The sequence below is a fragment of the Procambarus clarkii genome, chromosome 17, assembly GCF_040958095.1.
Source record: "Procambarus clarkii isolate CNS0578487 chromosome 17, FALCON_Pclarkii_2.0, whole genome shotgun sequence".
Classification (NCBI taxonomy): Eukaryota; Metazoa; Arthropoda; class Malacostraca; order Decapoda; family Cambaridae; genus Procambarus; species Procambarus clarkii.
The window spans coordinates 35,874,683-35,889,682 of record NC_091166.1 but is presented as its reverse complement, the minus strand read 5'-3'; the positions used below and the strand labels follow the sequence as shown (position 1 = coordinate 35,889,682).

General features: G+C 44.9%; 1 protein-coding gene across 1 annotated transcript in view; it reads right to left on the bottom strand.

Annotated features, from left to right (window-relative positions):
* LOC138365516 (rap guanine nucleotide exchange factor 6-like) overlaps positions 1-15,000 on the bottom strand; it is a 261,295-nt gene that overhangs the window by 61,291 nt on the left and 185,004 nt on the right. The gene's annotated exons all lie outside the window — the stretch shown is intronic.

The following is a 15,000-nucleotide window of genomic DNA, read 5'->3' as shown; positions in this document are numbered from 1 at the left end:
AGATAAAATATATATATAAACACTATAATAAAAGACTGAAAAATATAATAAAAGTCATAAAACAATGGAAAACAAAGTCTGAATACAGTCAGGTACAATGCAAACTTCAGTCTTCACAATTCGCATATGTATCATTTTCATTTTATTATTTCTCTGAACAAATATTAAGCCTCTGTGAAAAGTTAAGAATAAATATGAGATTAAACGAACCCGTTGGAAATATGTGCTGGTAGGTAGGGAGGGAGGTAGGGGGTGAGTAGGGAGGAGGTGGAGAAGCAGTAGGGTAAAATAGGACAAAATAGGCCACAGAAGAACCTAACCAAACCTTAGCGGGTATTTGTACAGTAACTATTACAACCAGTCTGCCCACCTTACAATTATATTGACAGCTGCAAGCCAACTTCTTGCACTGCAACAGCTATGTATTCACAATATATTACCGTACATTAGAGGCAGGTCTTTTGTTAACACCTACAATAATATTCAAATTACAGGATAATACAAGAAATGCTGTTAATGATTCTTAACTGTACACAGTATACAGGTTATGCATTAATCACACGTGTGTCATTTATTTACTAGAAGCGAAACATGGATACAGTACTAGAAATTTCAGATATTTTGTAATTTGTAATAAGATGATTTTGTCATTTCATGCAGCGTGAGATTAGACCTGACTAATCTTTGAAGATGAGGCTGTGTTTGACGAAGTATAAGTGAACACGTCACCTCTCCCAAAATAGCCGTAATAAAGACACAGCATCACCCACAACAGCAAGTTACAGCCCCGCTCCTGTGCCACGTAAGTCCACTATGGGCTCACCATAGCCCGTGCTACTTGGAACTTTTTTTGTTCCCAGTAGCTGAATCTTAAACAACAGCCAAAACACCATTCACGAAGCACAAAAGCAGCGTTATTATATACTGAAGGCAAAACAAAAACATCTACAATTAAAAAAGTACTCTTTTATACATTAGCCAAATTAAAAAAATCAATTAGTGAGGGGCGCCGAGCGGGTGTGGGTGGTGTTCACTGTTGCTGTGGGTGTGTGGGTGTACCCACCTGGAACATACCTGGATAGGGTTTCGAGAGTTTTTCTGCTCCCCGAGCCTGGCCTCAGGCCAGACTTGACACCTAGAATTGCTTGCAGGGTCGAGCGAGGCTCTTGGCCCGGCCTTTAGAGCGTTCTAAAGTTAATGCGACGAATCATTTCTCACGTTTTTAACATATTTTACATGTTAAAATTTGAATCGAATTATTTTCAAAGACTTTTAAGGCTAACCTATTCAACTTATTGACAGCTCTAATATTAAAACAGTTCTTTATGGTGTCTATGACATTTGCTTCAAGTATCTTCCACGTGTATATTATTTGATACCTCTCTCGTCTCCTTTTCCAGAGAGTACATTTTGAGAGCTTCGACACGGTCCCAATAATATGTGTGTGTGTGTGTGTGTGTGTGTGTGTGTGTGTGTGTGTGTGTGTGTGTGTGTGTGTGTGTGTGTGTGTGTGTGTGTTTGTGTGTGCAAAAACAAAAAAACACGTATGTACTGTATGGGCTCCAACAGCTATGCACACACCAACGAGAGAGAGAGAGAGAGAGAGAGAGAGAGAGAGAAAGAGAGAGAGAGAGAGAGAGAGAGAGAGAGAGAGAGAGAGAGAGAGAGAGAGAGAGAGAGAGAGAGAGAGAGAGAGAGAGAGAGAGAGAGAGAGAGAGAGAGAGAGAGAGAGAGAAGAGAGAGAGAGAGAGAGAGAGAGAGAGAGAGAGAGAGAGAGAGAGAGAGAGAGAGAGAGAGAGAGAGAGAGAGAGAGAGATAGAGAGAGAGAGAAAGAGAAAGAGAGAGAGAGAGAGAGAGAGAGAGAGAGAGAGAGAGAGAGAGAGAGAGAGAGAGAGAGAGAGAGAGAGAGAGAGAGAGAGAGAGAGAGAGAGAGAGAGAGAGAAAAGGAATGCAGGACTAAGAGGAGTAATAAAGGACTGAAAGGCGTTAATAAATAATCAATTAGAGATTAATAAAGGAAAGAAAGAATGGATTGAGAAATGGAAGATAGAAAGGGAGAGTTAAGAGGGAGGTTGAGGAAAGGGAGGGAGGGAGAAGGAAAGAAGGGAAGGGGGAAGAAATGGGGCCAGTAGCAATGATAACAAACATAGGAATAAGGATAACAGCAACTAGTCTGGAGCGTAGCAGAGTAGTTGTGGAAGTACAGAGGAGGAGAAGAATAGAGCCTGTGTAGTGAGGCACATGTGGGTGAGAGCAGGTGTGCACGAGGGAGACAGGTGTGTGGGAGGGAGCATGGGGGTTGGTGAGAGGGGGGGGGGGAAAGAGGTGAGTCAGCGCCAAACAGTTGTCACAGGAGAACGTGAAGGTACGTTTAAGGCGGAGGAAGATGTGGAAGGGGGGGGGGGGATGGGAGATACATGGGGAGGTGGGAGGGAAGATACGGAGGAAGGAGGAAGGGGGAAGAGGGAAGGAGGGGGAAAGACGGAGTTCGTACGCTTCTTGCGTGTGTACTGACCTAGAAGTGCGAGCAGGGACGAGCTCTGCTCCTTAGCCCTGCCTTTGGAACGTTCCTATTCATGTCAGCTATTCCATCTACTGGCAGTTCTAACACAGGAAACAATTTTCACGTCCTTGTGACCCTTTTGTGTGACTAGTTTCCTTCTATGACCTCACGTTCCGCAGTTCCTGGCTTTGAACAATGTAGTTTTGTCAACTTTGTCAATTCTCCTTAGAATCTTATATGTTGTTATCATGTCCCCCCCTATCTCTCCTTTTTTTCCTGCTGCCACCTGTGTCCTCTTGGCCTACTTTTTCTCAGTCTGAAGAGGCTATACTTGTCCGCCTTATCTATTCCCCTCAGTATCTTGTATGCTGCTACCTTGAGGCTACCTTGAGGTGCTTCCGGGGCTTAGTGTCCCCGCGGCCCGGTCGTCGACCAGGCCTCCTGGTTGCTGGACTGATCAACCAGGCTGTTAGACGCGGCTGCTCGCAGCCTGACGTATGAGTCACAGCCTGGTTGATCAGGTATCCTTTGGAGGCGATCATATTGGATCATAGGCGATCATATTGGATCATAGGCGATCATATTGGATCATAGGCGATCATATTGGATCATAGGCGATCATATTGGATCATAGGCGATCATATTGGATCATAGGCGATCATATTGGATCATAGGCGATCATATGGAGCCTGCGATCATATTCTCTGTTCATTGTATCCTCTAGGGATGTGAGATTTAGTACCTTATGCCTATCTTCGTAGTTTAACCCGGCCCGGGGCCAGGCTTGACTTGTGAGAGCTTGGTCCAACAGGCTGTTGCTTGGAACCACATAAATTAGGACCAACATTGGTCCCAGGACAGAGCCCTGTGGGACCCCCTCACTTTTTACATTCCTCCAGCTTGAATCACCTCCTCTCTGACTATGACTCTTTGTTTCCTGTCGTTCAGGTACTCCCTGACCCAGTTCAGTGTTCTCCAAATGTTCTCTTCAACATCTCTAGCTTGTTCAACAGTACCAATTGCTTTTTGACCGCCAGACAGTGATGATTTGAACAAGTTGTTACGAATAAATGTTGTGATTGTAATGCTGACAATGTGCACGTGCTCAGTTGTTACTGTGACCTTATTATGTAATTACTGATCTGTAATTTTTATCTAAACCTTTCCAGTTACAATCATTTATGAAATAAAGTTTTTCATTTGATCTAGTTTAAGCTTGGGTAGTGGAGGTGTTGGCGGCGTGAGGCTCTGATGGTGTGGGCATTATTGACACAAAAGCACAGTTGTTAAACACCTCATGACCTTTATCCGTGACCTTTGACACAAGGTAGGTAAGGTACCCGGGTCGTGGGGGGGAAAGGGGGGGGGGTAATGGGTGTGGGGGGGGCACACAATGGGTAATGGAGCCAACTCGACAATGGTCTGGTAAACACCGAGGAGATTTTTTGTGAACGCATTAACGTGTGGGAAGTTTAACACAAACTAGAGAACAATATAGAGCTCTGTGAGTGAGACAAAAGACTGTTTGAATGTCTTCATGCTGATGTAAATACAAAAAACAAAAGGATAGCAAGAGAAATGTGCAATCTAGTACAGCTTAACATAAACGGAACGGTGATGCGCTAAAGAAGATAGCAGATATTGGTTAGTTACGAAAGATAAATACATAGGCCTATTTCTGGTTTACTGATTTAGGTGCTTCAACTACCAGTTAGCCTGTGTCTCCGTCAGGCAGTCAGCTAGTCAACCAGCTAGACAGCCAGCCAGCTAGTCAGTCAGCCAGCCAACCCGCCAGCCCGCCAGCCAGCCAACCAGCCAGCCAGCCTACCTACCTGCACCTGCCTGAACCAGCGTGGGTGTACCAGCGTGGGTGTACCAGCGTGGGTGTACCAGCGTAGGTGTACCAACGTGGGTGTACCAGCGTGGGTGTACCAGCGTGGGTGTACCAGTGTATGCCAGGAGAGGGGGGGGGCAGACAAGCCACTGGGGGTGGGGTTGGGGGGGGGGACATTAAAGGTAACGTTGTGGCGTGAATCAGAGCAGCAGCCTCCCGCCACCACCACCACAACAAAGCCAGGTGCTGCTCTCGTCATAAAAATGGTACAGAACAAAGGATAATTCGCACAACAGTTCTCTGTTTTTTAGAAAGAGGGGGGACGGGGGGGGGGGAGTGGATGTATGGACAGGGGAGTAGGTTTATGCTATCCTGAAGCGTGGGGGTGTGGATAAGGGTGTGGATAGGGGTGTGGCTGGGGTGTGGATAGGGGTGTGGATAGGGGTGTGGATGGGGGTGTGGTTAGGGGTGTGGATAGGGGTGTGGATGGGGGTGTGGATAGGGGTGTGGATGGGGGTGTGGATAGGGGTGTGGATAGGGGTGTGGATGGGAGTGGGGGGTCTAAACAAAAGTGTTATCTTTCTCTAAGGAACTGAGCGTATTAGATGAGTTATCCTTCAAGACCACAACCCCCTTACGAAACCGGTACATCTTTTCTTACTCATTGCGGCTTAGCTTACATTTGTTAAACAGTTTATGAGTTCCGAAGTGCTGCAAGATTGTCTATAATTATAATAATACTAACCTCTTAAGCAATTTAATAAATTACAGACTAAGCGGCAATCGTCGAGCAAAGATATACAGGTTTCGTAAGATGTTGAGTGGTTGATGAATCAGGTCTTTCCATCGTTTCACGGCGTTCAGTTAGATCGTATTCATACAGGTAAATGGTCGCTTCCAAAGGTGTAATTAGCACCTTTGCTGGAACATAGACTGCCCTATTCCTCGGTAACTTTGTCCCTTTTAGCGTGACCGTCCACAAGTGGTTGGGCACCATTCCTTTCCCTCCGTCCCATCCCAAATCCATATCCTGACCCCTTCCCAGTGCTATATAGTCGTAATGGCTTGGCGCTTTCCCCCTGATAGCTTCCCCCTCCCCTCCCCCTTTATCGTTATCGTTATCGAAGGTTATCGCAGAGTTCTGGATTTGTGTTTATAGTAAATAATGGGTGTGAAGGGACGCGTTACTGTACTCGTGGCGTTTGTGTTAATATGTTCATGTAATTTATGTAAGTGTCTCTGTATCTGTGTGTACTCAGCTATTTGTATCTGCAGAATCGAGGTATTAGCTCTTGGACCCTGCCTTTCCCCTGACCCCCTGTGTGTGTGTAATTACTGGATGAGAGTTACGCTCGTGGTGTCCCGTCTTCCCCAGTACGCTTTGTCGTAGAACGCTTTGACACTACTGGCGGTTTTGGCCTCCACCGGCCTGGCCGAGGACCGGGCCGCGGGGACGCTAAGCCCCGAAATCATCTCAAGAATCTCAAGATAACCTTCTCACTTAACTTGTTCCACCCGTCTACTAGTGTGTGTGTGCTCACCTAGTTGTGCATGCGGGGGTTGAGCTCTGGCTCCTTGGTCCCGCCTCTCAACTTTCAATCAACTGATGTACAGGTTCCTGAGTCTATTGGTTGGGTTCTATCATATCTACACTGGAAACTGTGAATGGAGTCAGCCTCCACCACATCACTTCCTAAAGAGTGTGTGTGTGTGTGTGTGTGTGTGTGTGTGTGTGTGTGTGTGTGTGTGTGTGTGTGTGTGTGTGTGTGTGTGTGTGTGTGTGTGTGTGTGTGTGTGTGTGTGTGCTCGTGTGAGAGGGAGGGAGGGAGAGAGAGAGAGAGAGAGAGAGAGAGAGAGAGAGAGAGAGAGAGAGAGAGAGAGAGAGAGAGAGAGAGAGAGAGAGAGAGAGAGAGAGAGAGAGAGAGAGAGAGAGAGAAAGAGAGAGAGAGAGAGAGAGAGAGAGAGAAAGAGAGAGAGAGAGCGAGAGAGAGAGAGAGAGAGAGAGAGAGAGAGAGAGAGAGAGAGAGAGAGAGAGAGAGAGAGAGAGAGAGAGAGAGAGAGAGAGAGAGAGAGAGAGAGAGAGAGAGAGACAGAGACAGAGACAGAGAGAAAAAAAAAAAAAGCCGCCCCCATGCCTACCTCTCTCTCCCTTTCTCACCTCTCCCCCCCCCCCACCCACTACCTGCTGCAGTGCAGATAGAATACAACGGGCCGCAGTTTTTGGGGTGGTGGACACACAGTGAAAGAGAGAAGTTTGTGGAGGCGATGATTATGGGGAGTGGGGTGGGGCTGGAGAAGATGTTGGAATTGGAGGAGAGGGAAGAGGGAGAGCTAATGAAGGGTTTTAGCGAGAGGGTGTCGGTTAAAGGTAAGACTGGTCAAGGAGGAGGGGGTGTTAAGGACAGTGGAGGAGGTGTTAGGCAAGAGGAATAATAAAAGGAGCAGAGACGCGACAAGAAATTAAATACAGAGTGAGGATTGGAAGCACCAATAGGGAAGGAATATAACGGAAATAAGTTGAAATAGAGAACAAAGAAATAAGTTTAAGAGAAAGAAATAAGTAGAGAAGAAAGAAATACGAATAAATAGAGGAGAAACAACACTGGTTGTCAAGGAAACGAAGCATCACTGGATGGGGATGAGCTTGAGGTGACCTCTATTGACCTATCAGTCAGTATTGACCAATCAGTAAGTATTGACCTATCAGTCAGTATTGACCAATCAGTCAGTAATGACCTAACAGTCAGTATTGACCAATTAGTAAGTATTGACCTATCAGTCAGTATTGACCAATCAGTCAGTAATGACCTATCAGTCAGTAATGACCTATCAGTCAGTATTGACCTATCAGTCAGTATTGACCAATTAGTAAGTATTGACCTATCAGTCAGTATTGACAGACATGAAGGGAGGGGGGGGGTGGATAAACATGAGTGTGCACAGGAGGAGGAAGAAGAGGGGGAAGGAGGAGAAGAAAGAAGGAGAAGGAATAAATAATAACAAAAGACAATATGAAAAAAAACACGGACAAGATATGTAAACAAAACAGGAAACTGGACATATAACAAATACGTGGTAACAAAAACACTAAATAAAATTCACAGGTGTTTTTTTTTTAATCCAGTGAATGTACCTGTGTTCAAGTTGATTGAGAAAAGAAAGTACCTGTACAGCTCTAAAGGGTATCAGTAGATTAGTCTATTTCTACCCCTTGTAATCTACCCGTGAAGGCCAAGACGCGCTGAGGAAGTCAAACTTGATGAGGCTCTAGAAACACTGGCTGTGAAACACCTGCTGTGAAACACCTGCTGTGAAACACCTGCTATGAAACACCTGCTGTGAAACACCTGCTGTGAAACACCTGCTGTGAAACAGAGGGGAAAGATGACTTCCATAAAAGCTAGACTTGTTGCGAACCTCCATTCATATAAAAGCTGCACTTACAGGAAAGCTCCACTTACAGGAAAGCTCCACCTACAAGGAAGCTTCACTTACAAGGAAGCTCCACTTACAAGGAAGCTCCACTTACAAGGAAGTTCCACTTACAAGGAAGTTCCACTTACAAGGAAGCTCCACTTACAAGGAAGTTCCACTTACAAGGAAGCTCCACTTACAAGGAAGTTCCACTTACAAGGAAGCTCCACTTACAAGGAAGTTCCACTTACAAGGAAGCTCCACTTACAAGGAAGTTCCACTTACAAGGAAGTTCCACTTACAAGGAAGCTCCACTTACAAGGAAGTTCCACTTACAAGGAAGCTCCACTTACAAGGAAGTTCCACTTACAAGGAAGCTCCACTTACAAGGAAGTTCCACTTACAAGGAAGCTCCACTTACAAGGAAGTTCCACTTACAAGGAAGTTCCACTTACAAGGAAGCTCCACTTACAAGGAAGTTCCACTTACAAGGAAGTTCCACTTACAGGAAAGCTCCACTTACAGGAAAGTCACTCACAATTCTCTCACAGGAAAGTGAGTGTGATGAGACCAGCCTCCAGTAATTGACAGAATGACTCGCGCCTCCGTCTAATGGACAGAGTGACAGTGTGGCGTGTGTCCTGTCCCGGGTTACGGTGACGGGACAAGGGGGGGGGGGACAGGAGAGGGATTGGTAGTGAACCCCTTACCCATTCTGTGAGCACCAATGGAACAGTTTTCAGAGGAAAACTGAAGATATATATCTGTATATATATATATATATATATATATATATATATATATATATATATATATATATATATATATATATATATATATATATGTAAAACGTTTTAATTAATCTTTACTATTTCTGAAAGTGTTTCGAACTTTTGAGAGAATCCCAAAATTCCTGTCCTTACACTTATTCTCTCTCTCTCTCTCTCTCTCTCTCTCTCTCTCTCTCTCTCTCTCTCTCTCTCTCTCTCTCTCTCTCTCTCTCTCCCTCTCTCTCTCTCTCTCTCTCTCTCTTTGACCTTTCCTCCCTCCCTATCCTTATACCCCTTCCTCTGACCTTCCCTCACTCCCTGTCCCTGCCGTCCCTCCCTGTCCCTGCACCCACCTTAGCGTCACCCCCTGGCCACAAATCTACGAGCAACCTCTACTGTTGTTCCCACTATAAACACAAAAGCACTTTGTCACAGGCAAACAACTAGCACGAAAGTTTAGAGTACAAAAAAGTAACAAAAAAAAGCCCTAACTAATTAAGTCTGAAAACACCTGTCACACAATTTGCGTCATTCAGCGGTGTAAATCTATCAGTCATTGTTCATTGTGTCAGCGGAGGGCGGCCAGTGATCAGAGGGAGCCACCCACGTACTGTACAGCTTCTAGTTTTAAAGTGGGAGTGACCGGAGCTGTGGCAGCAGCTCGAACCCTCGGCACCACCACCACCACCACCACGGCCGTCTTCACTATAGCCAACCTGTCCTCCTGAGGTTTCACAACGTCAAGAAAACACTATTAGCACTACTGCTACCACTATCAGCACTACTACTACCACTATCAGCTCTACTACCAGTAGTAGTGCTGATAGTGTTAGTCATCTCCACTGTCAACATTATCAGCAGACAGCACCACCACCACCAGCAGCAGCAGCAGCGCCGCCATCACTCTGCTGCAGTTAAGGTTAAATAAGTTTACAATTGGAATAAACCAATTTAAAATAATATTTCAAAATAGCAAAAATCATTCGGCTTGTTAGGCAAATCGGGCCGTGCACACTAGGCCAAGAAGTGCGGGCCATATTTTCAATACGAAAACAAAGCTAAAGAAAAAAATTTATTTATTTTTTACAAGGTCAACAATGCATAAAATTCAAACATTTGCTTTGAGTTAGTTTATTGGAAACAAATTTCATCAAAACATCAGTAAGTGCAATTAATTAATAAAGGGATGGGACGAGGGGGGGGGGAGGGAAGAAATGGTGCCCAACCACTTTTGGATGGTCGGGGATTGAACGCCGACCTGCATGACGCGAGACCGTCACTCTAGCGTCCAGTCAAAGTGGGCGCCAAATGACGTCACTCTTCCTCCTATCTGGGCGGTACATATGAATAATTCTTCAGTTAATCATCATTATGCAAATAACACTGCATGCGACACATGCTAAACACCCATGATATGCCAATTTCAGCTATTTCTACTTCATAGACCCCTGGACTGTAGACTCTAAATCTAAATCACATGCTTTAATTCGGGCGTGATGTGTGTGTGTGTGTGTGTGTGTGTGTGTGTGTGTGTGTGTGTGTGTGTGTGTGTGTGTGTGTGTGTGTGTGTGTGTGTGTGTGTGTGTGTGTGTTTACTAGTTGTGTGTTTACTAGTTGTGTTTTTGCGGGGGTTGAGCTTTGCTCTTTCGGCCCGCCTCTCAACTGTCAATCAACTGTTTACTAACTAACTACTAACTTACTAACTACTTTTTTTTTTTTTTTTTTTTCTTCCACACCACACACACACACACACACCCCAGGAAGCAGCCCGTGACAGCTGACTAACTCCCAGGTACCTATTTACTGCTAGGTAACAGGGGCACTTAGGGTGAAAGAAACTTTGCCCATTTGTTTCTGCCTCGTGCGGGAATCGAACCCGCGCCACAGAATTACGAATCCTGCGCGCTATCCACCAGGCTACGAGGCCTCTGTGTGTGTGTGTGTGTGTGTGTGTGTGTGTGTGTGTGTCGAGAGTGTGGGAGATGAGTGAATGAGAGGGGGAGTGAGGGAGGAGTGAGGGAGGAGGGAGATAGGGTGAGTGTGGGAGAAACCACAAAGGTTAGAGAGGACTCAAAGGTTACAGGGGAGGATGCAGCATTCAGCTCCCGCCAGAGAACACAGACTCTGCGATCCTGTGCACACCTCACTACACCCACACGCTCTGAATCATCCACCTGTGTACACCTCACTACACCCACACGCTCTGAATCATCCACCTGTGTACACCTCACTACACCCACACGCTCTGAATCATCCACCTGTGTACACCTCACTACACCCACACGCTCTGAATCATCCACCTGTGTACCTGTGTACACCTCACTACACCCACACGCTCTGAATCATCCACCTGTGTACACCTCACTACACCCACACGCTCTGAATCATCCACCTGTGTACACCTCACTACACCCACACGCTCTGAATCATCCACCTGTGTACACCTCACTACACCCACACGCTCTGAATCATCCACCTGTGTACACCTCACTACACCCACACGCTCTGAATCATCCACCTGTGTACACCTCACTACACCCACACGCTCTGAATCATCCACCTGTGTACACCTCACTACACCCACACGCTCTGAATCATCCACCTGTGTACACCTCACTACACCCACACGCTCTGAATCATCCACCTGTGTACCTGTGTACACCTCACTACACCCACACGCTCTGAATCATCCACCTGTGTACACCTCACTACACCCACACGCTCTGAATCATCCACCTGTGTACACCTCACTACACCCACACGCTCTGAATCATCCACCTGTGTACCTGTGTACACCTCACTACACCCACACGCTCTGAATCATCCACCTGTGTACCTGTGTACACCTCACTACACCCACACGCTCTGAATCATCCACCTGTGTACCTGTGTACACCTCACTACACCCACACGCTCTGAATCATCCACCTGTGTACACCTCACTACACCCACACGCTCTGAATCATCCACCTATGTACTTGTGTACACCTCACTACACCCATATGCTGTTGTTGTTATAGATTCAGCTACTGGGAACAAAAAGTTCCAAGTAGCACGGGCTATGGTGAGCCCGTAGTGAACTTACCTGGCACAGGAGCGGGGCTGTAACTACCCATATGCTCTGAATCACCAATTATGCAAACTATTACATATTGCCAAATATGAGTGCTGAATTCCTATTTGACACTATTCAAGTACAGCACAAGGGAACAACCTATTCACATAGTTAGGATCGCTTTAACCATTCCTTTTCATTCATTTGGTTTATCAAGGATTCGAACTCGGGGGCCTCAAAAGAACGAGATCACTGTCTTACCAACCTTGCTCACAATAAGGACGTCAGAAGTACCACCGGACTGGTGCCCAACTGAGACTTTAAACCTTGACGTTCTCACGTAATACACGCAAACACCGAGCCCAATCGTACAAATACTCACTCTCAGTTCCTGTCACTTCCCTGCTTGATTCCTCCTGTCCGTCGGCTTTAGACAGGTGGGTACAGAACAAGGGCTTGTGTCTCTTGAGCTTCCCTTCCCTTGAACAAATCCACAAGGGCCGTGACGAAGGTTCGAAACTACGTCCGAGAGGATCCCTTCCCATGTTAAGCTTTGCACCACTAGTTTTCAAAATGTCGAAGATATCGCAAATTCATTACCACCTACTTCCCGGTGTCTGGGACAGGAAGCCTGCAGTTAGATTTATCAAGGTTAACGTAAAGCGTAGCTCAACTTATCGAATAACCCCAACGAATTAGGCACGTAAAGCCGTAGTTCTACCACTCATCTACCTTCTACCTCTACTGCTGCTGGTCGCTCGCGAGGACTTGTGCGTCGAGCTCCTCCTCTTCAGGTCCAGTCTAATGAGGCCCGCACGGCACCACCTTCCTACAGCTGCTGCCTATCTCACTAAATTTAATAATAAGTTTTTCGTTTTGTCTTTGAACAATCTTGTGAAATAAACTGCTACTTTATGTCCGTATTCTTCCCGAATCCTTGGATCGTTAATCATTGAAGATCTTGATCTAAGAAGCCATCTTTAGAGCATACCTTACACACACACACACACACATATATAAGTGTGTGTTCATATATATATATATATATATATATATATGAACGCTTCATGCAGGTCGGCGTTCAATCCCCGACCGTCCACAAGTGGTTGGACACCATTTCTTTCCCCCGTCCCATCCCAAATCCTTATCCTGACCCCCTTCCATGTGCTATATAGACGTAATGGCTTGGCGCTTTCCCCTGATAAATACAATACAATACAACCTCAAACATGTTAAGTGAAAGTGACGTAGTTGTGTAAGGCCTGTGTTTCACACTACGTTATTACGACAATTCTCTGCATAATTCAATACTTTGTTATAACCTATTCTAAACAAATCCAGGTCCGTTTTATCATAAACTCCAGTCCTTCTCGACCTTATCTATACCAGAGTATTTTATATGTCGTAATTAAGTCCTCTCTCATTCTGACCTTGACTAGAGTTGCGAGATCATGGTGACGTGTAGCTTTCCCTCGTACTAAGTGCTCACAAACCTCAACACTTTGTGAGGTATTTTTCCATCCAAAAATAAAATAAAAAAATACTGTTTTTTTGCAGTTCCTTGTTTTGTGTGTGTGTGTGTGTGTGTGTGTGTGTGTGTGTGTGTGTGTGTGTGTGTGTGTGTGTGTGTGTGTGTGTGTGTGTGTGTGTGTGTGTTTTAACTTTGTGCATGTCCGCCTCCACTCTGCTTGCATCCACTCTCTCTCTCTCTCTCTCTCTCTCTCTCTCTCTCTCTCTCTCTCTCTCTCTCTCTCTCTCCTTCTCTGTCTCTCTGTCTGTCTGTGTCTGTCTCTCCCTCCCTCTCTCTCTCTTTTTCTCGTTCGTTATCAAAAATACAAATGAATTTCATATTACCTAGTTTCAAAATTTTGATATGTTCTGACGTATCCTAATTGCTTCATACACCAAACATGTATATTCAATTTTTACTGTAATATACATATATATATATATATATATATATATATATATATATATATATATATATATATATATATATATATATATATATATATATATATATATATATATATAAAAGAATTCGGTGAAGAAGTTCTCTTTTTAGGGATCCTTTTAAAGAAAGTTTACTAAGAAAATTGCCGTTTGTTCTGAAGAATCGAACCCCCGCTACTGTTGAGGAGTGAACACAAACTCCATACACAGCTTTAGAGGCAGATATGGCAGCGTCCAATAGGCTCTGGAACCAATACACCAGGCCATTAAGTTTTGAGAGGTGGGGCCCATGAGCCGTAGCTTATCTCTCGACCACAAGTCGTAAGTAGTACGACTTGACAAAGCCGGTGACAACGGCTAGACATTCAGCAAAGTTTTTTTTTTTAGATATCCAAGATACTATAATTCAATATATTGGGCACAGCTGCCCCTAATTTTAATGCTAAACCTATCATTAACATGATAATAGGCACTGTTATATCATTACTACAATCAAAAGCATAATGAAATCACAGTAGCATGATACAGCTATGATAAAATGTTCTTGGAGTTATACAACGGGATTGAATTTGCGTCACGGGATGCAAGTGGGATACAAGGTCCTGAACGATTCCTTACACAAGTTTCTAAAGGCAGTTCTTATGTTGGCCAGTCTAGTATATGCCGCTAATGATATCCTTTTGATGTAGGCCTCTGGGGACAGGTTCGGTGTGATATATCAACCCCCAGATATTTCTCTCTATTTTACTCTTGCAGGATTTCACCTCCCAGAGGGTACCTTGTGTTCAGCCTTCTGCTCCCTTCGCCTAATTTCATTACTTTACACTTTCTTGAGTTAAACTTTAGTATCCACTTTCTAGACCATTCCTCCAGTTTGTCTAGGTCGTCTTGTCTATCTTCATCTGCCTTAATTCTTCTCATAATTTTTGCATCATCAGCAAACATTGAGAGGAATGAGTCTATATCCTCTGGGAGATCGTTTACATATATCAGAAACAGGATGGGTCCAAGTACTGAGCCCTGTGGGACTCCGCTGGTGACATCTCGCCACTCTGATGTCTCCCCCTCACAGTTATTCGATGTTTTCTGTTACTTAGATACTCCGTTATCCACTCGAGAACCTTACCTTTTACTCCGGCCTGTTTCTCCACCTTTTGTAACAGCCTTTTATGGGGTACTGTATCAAAGACTTTTTGACAGTCAAACAAAATGCAGTCTGCCCAACCTTCCCTTTCTTGCACTATTTACTATCCCTGAACCCATGCTGGTGGGGTGTTTCAAAACTCTTTCCCTTCATATGTTCTACGAGCCTTTTCCTCGCGATCTTCTCCATCACCTTGCATGGTATACAAGTTAGGGAAACTGGTCTGTAGTTTAGTGCCTCTTACCTGTCACCCTTTTTGTATATTGGGACCACAATAGCTGTCTTCCAACTTTCCGGTAGGTCTCCTGTTTCCAGTGACCTGTTATA